We start from the raw sequence: 6,000 nt of genomic DNA, 5'->3' as shown, positions 1-6,000 counted from the left end.
AATTCTTGGTTTTCAAGACAGGGTCTCACTCTAGCCCAGGCTGACCTGGAATTCACTATGTAGTCTCAAGTTGCCCTCAAACTCATGGTGATCCTCCTACCTCTGCTTCCCAAGCACTGGGATTATAGGTGTGGGCCACCATATTTTTTTTCTCTTCAATTTTTTTTTATTACAAACTTCCATGATTGTAAACAATATCCCATGGTAATGCCTTCCCTCACCCTCCCATTTTACCCTTTGAAACTCCATTCTCCATCATATCCCCTCCCCCTCTCAATAAGTCTCTCTTTTATTTTGATGTCATGATCTCTTCCTCCTATTATGATGGTCTTGTGTAGGTAGTGTCAGGGACCGTGAAGTCATGGATATCTAGGCCATTTTGTGTCTGGGGGAAGCACGTTGTAAGGAATCCTACCCTTCCTTTGGCTCTTACATTCTTTCCACCACCTCTCCACAATAGACCTGAGCCTTGAAAGGCATGATAGAGATATTGCAGTGCTGAGCACTCCTGTCACTTGTTTCCAGCACCATGATGCCTTCTGAGTCATCCCAAGGTCACTACCATCTGAAAAGAGAGATTCTATACCAAAAGTGAGAGTAGCATTAATATAAGGGTATGAACATTAAGAGAAGTGCTTACTGGGCAGTTTGATAAGCATAGTATATACATTTAGTCAGACAGCAGCAGACATTACACCCCTAGGACTCATGACTACCCCTGATTTAAGTTTTCCGTATCAGAGTTGCATTTCCTACCATGGAGCGGGTCTCCAGTCCAATTAGAGGGCAGTTGGTTTCCACCATGACAGATGTGCCATTATTGAACCTGTTGACTTATTTGGCATGGCTGGCCAAATATAAGGCTCACAGTGTCCATTGTTATATATCTTCACTGGTGATTTCTCTCTCTCCCATTGAACTGCATGCAGAATGGCTTCTTCCAGCTTTCTGTCAGCTGGTCTACATGGAAGAGGATTTCAGGTCAGTTCCAGCAGATTTTTCAGTGGCCTTACAGCACAAGTATGTGGAGTCTTCAGCAATAGGGTCTTACCATCTATTCCTGGTGGGAAACCAAGGTCCTCGGCAATGGCCTATAATGTTTGGGGGATATCAGGGACCTCCCTGGCCAACAACTCACTGGAAGGTATCCCATCCCTGGCACTGAAAATTTTCTAACTTGGAACACCATTTTCCAACCTTTCATCCTAAGATAGTGTCCATCCTTTGTAGAAAAGTGAGTTGCTTAGAGGCAACAAATTGAAGGATCCTGCTGTTTAACCCTGTCTGCAAACCTATGTCTTTTGGTTGGGACATTGAGGCCATTGATAATAAGAGATATTATTGAAAGGTGTGTATTTATTTTTGCCATTTTTTTGTAGTTCTTCCAGTTTTACCTTTGGTCTCTTGTGTTAACTAGTATTTGAGTATTGTTTATTTTTTTCCAGGTTCCTTATATGTGTGCCTTTCTACCTCTTCAGCATGGAGGATTCTTTCAAGAATTTTCTATACAGCTGGTTTTTCTTTAGCCTGCTTTTGTCCTGGAATGTCCTTATTTCTCCCTGTATTTGAATGGATAGCTTTGCAGGGTAAAGTAATGTTGGTTGACAGTTGTTATCTTTCAGACTTTGAATTCATCACTGCAAGCCCTTCTGGCTTTTGTGTTGAGTAATCTGCCGTGATCTTGATGGGCTTGCCTTTGTAGGTAACTTGATTTTTCTCTCTAACTGCTTTCAATATATTTTCTTTGTTTGTATGTTTGGTAGTTTAATTATTATATGGTAAGGAGAGGTTCTTTCCAGGTTTTGTCTGTTTGGTGTTCTAAAGGATTCCTGTATCTGCATTGGCACCTCTTTACCAATTTGGGGGAAGTTTTCTTCTATGATTTTGTTGAAGACACCTACTATGCCTTTGGAGTGAAATTCTTCTCCTTCTACTATACCTTGAATTCTTATGTTTGATCTCTTCATAGTGTCCTAAATATCTTGATATTCCCATTCATATTTTCCTATTAGTTTGTCTTTCTCTTTGTTGGACTGTATTAGATCTGCCACCTGGTCTTCTAGCTTAGATATTCTGTCCTCTCCTTCATCCATTCTACTGATTTTCTATAGAGATTTTTTTATTTCATTAACTGTGTTCTTCATTGCTAATAATTCTGGCTGGCTTTACTTTCTTATTTCTATTTCCTTATTTATGTCTTGTATTACCTCTTTATTTCATTTAATTGGTGTCCTGTGCCTTCTTTGATTCCTTTGATTTCCTCTTTGATTCCCTCTTTGACTTCTCTGCGCATATTTATAATCATTCTTTTGAAATCTTTCTTAGGCATTTCCTCTAACTCATACTCACTGGACGTCATTTCTGACGCATTAATACTTTTTGGTGGAGTTATATTGTCTTGATTTTTGGTATTTCTTGTGTTATAATGTACATATTTTAGCATGTTGGATTAATTTAATGCTTGAATTTTTTAGTTAGCTGCAGATGTATCAATCAATTTGATGTTATATATCTTCAGGGTAGGAGCTTAAGATGCTAGATGTGGCTCTTAAGACTCTCAGAGTATCTACAAAAGTGACACTTAATGCTGGGTTTGCCTGCTATGAGAGTATTCACATAGGCTCAATGGAACAAAATACAGGCAGATTCTAAAATTTAACTAAACAGTGTACACATTCAATGAAAAACAGCACAGAGTATTTATGCAAGAGTAGGTATTATGACAACCAGATCCTCTAACAAAGTTACTGTCCCTTAGGGTGTGTGGTGTCCCACACCCTTAATCCTATCAACTAGGAGGAGGTTAAGATTTCTGGTCTGTTCTGGGTCCCAAGACAGCCTGTGACCAAGTGAGACCCTTCCTTAATGATCAACAGAAGAACAAACAAAGCCACTATAAATCAAGAAGCAACAAATAACAAACCCAAAATATAGCTTATTTAAGAATGGCAAGTCCGACCATCCATCATATTTAACATATACTTAATCCTGATATGGAAGGTGCGATTAGTACTTCCGGTTCAGGCCTATATACCAGGATTATTTGGCGGGTACTGACCTGGTGTAATCCCAGTTACCTTTTGGGATGATTTTGGTTTTAGTTATGCTGTGCTCCTGCTCGGGTCCCTCTTTGGTGCACTGTGGGTTCAAGTGGGCTGGCTGGGTCGTTGGATCGCTGCTCTGGTCACTGGCGCTGGGTGCTGTGAGCTCCCTTTCCCTGGTCTCTGGTGCTTGCTGACGCTGGTGGTGGGGGAGGGGAGGCTGTGGATGGTGGCTGTAGTTCTCCCACTGGGCCATGTGATCCTCTACCTTGTGATCTGCTCCTCCATAGTTCACTACAGTCCTCCCTTCATGTTTCTTGAGTTTGCAAAGAGCTCTGGTGTGAGTGGAAGATCCCCTCACCTGGCTTTTCCTGCAGCTCAAGCCGAGCCTGGCCGCTGTGGCCCCGTGGACCTGGCACTGCTGCTGCTGGAGCCGCTTCTGCCCGCCTTGTGGGCTCTGGGTGCTCTGGGTCTCTCCTACGTCTACTGTCATTGGTAATTCCTTGTACACCTTACTTTTTAGTAGAAGAGTGTATTTTGCTGGGGATTTTTTGGCTTTTTCTCCCCTAGGCTGCTTTGGTGTGGTTCCTATGCAGCCATCTTAACCAGAAGTCTCACCATATTTTTATTTTCATATATATATTTATTTGTTTGTTTGTTTGTTTGCTAGAGACAGACAGACAGACTATGCATATATGCTATGATATATATATATATATATATATATATATATATATATATATATATGCTATGATACTGCAATCAAATTCTAGACACATGCACCACTTTGTACAACTGGCTTTAAGTGGATACAGGAAAATTGAGGCCCAGGGCTGGCAGGCTTTGCAAGTAAATGCGTTAACCACAGTGTTACCTTATCTCCATAGCCCACTTTTCTTTTCTTCCCCCCCCCCCTTTTCTATTGGACACAGGCTCTGACTATGTAGCCCAGGCTGGCCTAGAACTCGAGATCCTCCTGCCTGAACCTCCCAAGTGCTGGGATTTCAGGAACATGCCACCAAACCTGACCATCATTTAGTTAGCTCTGTCATTGAGAAAACTTTCATTTCATACGTTAAATGTTCTAAAATACCATCTAAGTATATGCTGCCAACCTTATACTGGAAACGAGAGGGCTGGGAAGTGGTGGCTCATTCCTTTAATCCCAGTACTTGGGAGGCAGAGGTAGGAGGATTGCTGTGAGTCTGAGGCCACCTTGAGAATGCATAGTGAATTCCAGGTCACCCTGGGCTAGAGTGAGACCCTACCTTGAATAAAAAAGAGAGAGAAAGAAAAGAGATATCTACTTAACTTTGAAAATTGCTTATTAACTTGGTTTGTGATATGTTGTACATAAAACAGCTTTTTTAAGATTTACTTTTATTTATTTATTAATAGAGACAGAGTGAGAGGGAGAGACAGAGAGAAAGAATAAGAATGGGCATGCCAGGGCCTCCAGCCACTGCAAACAACTCCAGACGCATGCGCCACCATGTGCATGAGGCTTACGTGGGACCCGGAGAATCGAACATGGGTCCTTAGGCTGCACAGGCATGCACCTTAACCACTAAGCCATCTCTCCAGCCCTAAAACAGCTTTTGATGACTCATCTAGACCCAGTATATTCAGGTTATCTTTCATGGATTCCGAGTCTCCAGATGTAGTGACTGAGGTCTTCTTTGGCTGAACATAATATATGCCCCCTTAAGTTGTCTTGTGTATAATATATTTTTTCAATTTATTTTTTATGTGTTTGAGAGAGAGAGAGAGAGGTGGGGAGAGAGGGACAAAATGGGCATGCCAGGGCCTCTAGCCACTGCAAACAAACTCTAGATGCATGTGTCACCCTAGGCATCTGATTTACATGGGTTCTAGGAGTTGAACCTGGATCCTTAGCTTGTCAGACAAGCATCTTAACTGCTAAACCATCTTGCCATAAAGCCACCCTGAGACTACATAGTAAATTCCAGGTCAGTCTGGGCTACAGTGAGACCCTACCTCAAAAAAAAAAAAAAAAAAAAAACATATATATATGTGTGAGAGAGAGAGAGAGAGAGAGAGAATTGACATGCCAGAACTTCTTGGCACTGCAAACAAATTCCAGACACATCTGTTACTTTGTGCATCTGGCTTTACTTGGGTACTGGGGAATTGAACCCAGGCCATCAGGCTTTACAAGAAAATGGTGCATGCCTTTAATTGTAGCACCAGGGAGGCTGAGGTAGGAAGATCATCACCATGAATTTGAGACCAGCCTGGGCTAGAATGAGACCCTGCTTCAAAAACAAAACAAAGCAAAATAAATCAAGTGTACATAAATGGAGATTATTTCAGAAGTCCTTAAATGTAGAAATCATTAAGTTATGGCCAGGTCCTGGAAACAGGGAAAAATCTTTGTTTGTTATTATTGGCCAGACCCTGTACTGAGTTCTTTGATAACTACAAGGATTATTTTATAAGTGCCCTGTGAAATAGTGAAACTCTAATTCCACACCCTAAACAGAGGAGCGACTTAAGGATTTTAAGTGCCCTGAAAAGCCATGTGTTGAAGACTTGTTCCCCAGCCTGTGAGGTACTATTGGGAAGGGTGGAATCTTGAGGAAGTGAGGCCAAGAGGAAGGAAGTTAGGCCTTTGTGGATGTGCTCTTGAACGGGAGCCGGGACACTGGTCTTTTCCTCTCTTTTTCTCTGCTTCCTGGCTATTGTGAGGTGAGAGCCTTTGTTCCTACCAGGACCTATTGCTGCTACAAATGAACTCCAGATGCATCTGGCTTTACATGGGCACAGGGGAATCAAAGCTGGCATAACAGTCTTCGCAAGCAAGCTCCTTTAACCACTGGATCATCTACCCAGCCAAGAAGTCTACTTTTTTTTTTAGGTAGTATCTCGCTTGACCCCAGACTGAACTGGAATTCACTATGTAGTTTCAGGCTGGCCTTGAACTCATTGATCCTCCTAC

Source organism: Jaculus jaculus, chromosome 13, assembly GCF_020740685.1.
Source record: "Jaculus jaculus isolate mJacJac1 chromosome 13, mJacJac1.mat.Y.cur, whole genome shotgun sequence".
Lineage (NCBI taxonomy): Eukaryota > Metazoa > Chordata > Mammalia > Rodentia > Dipodidae > Jaculus > Jaculus jaculus.
Note: the sequence above shows the minus strand (reverse complement) of the source record.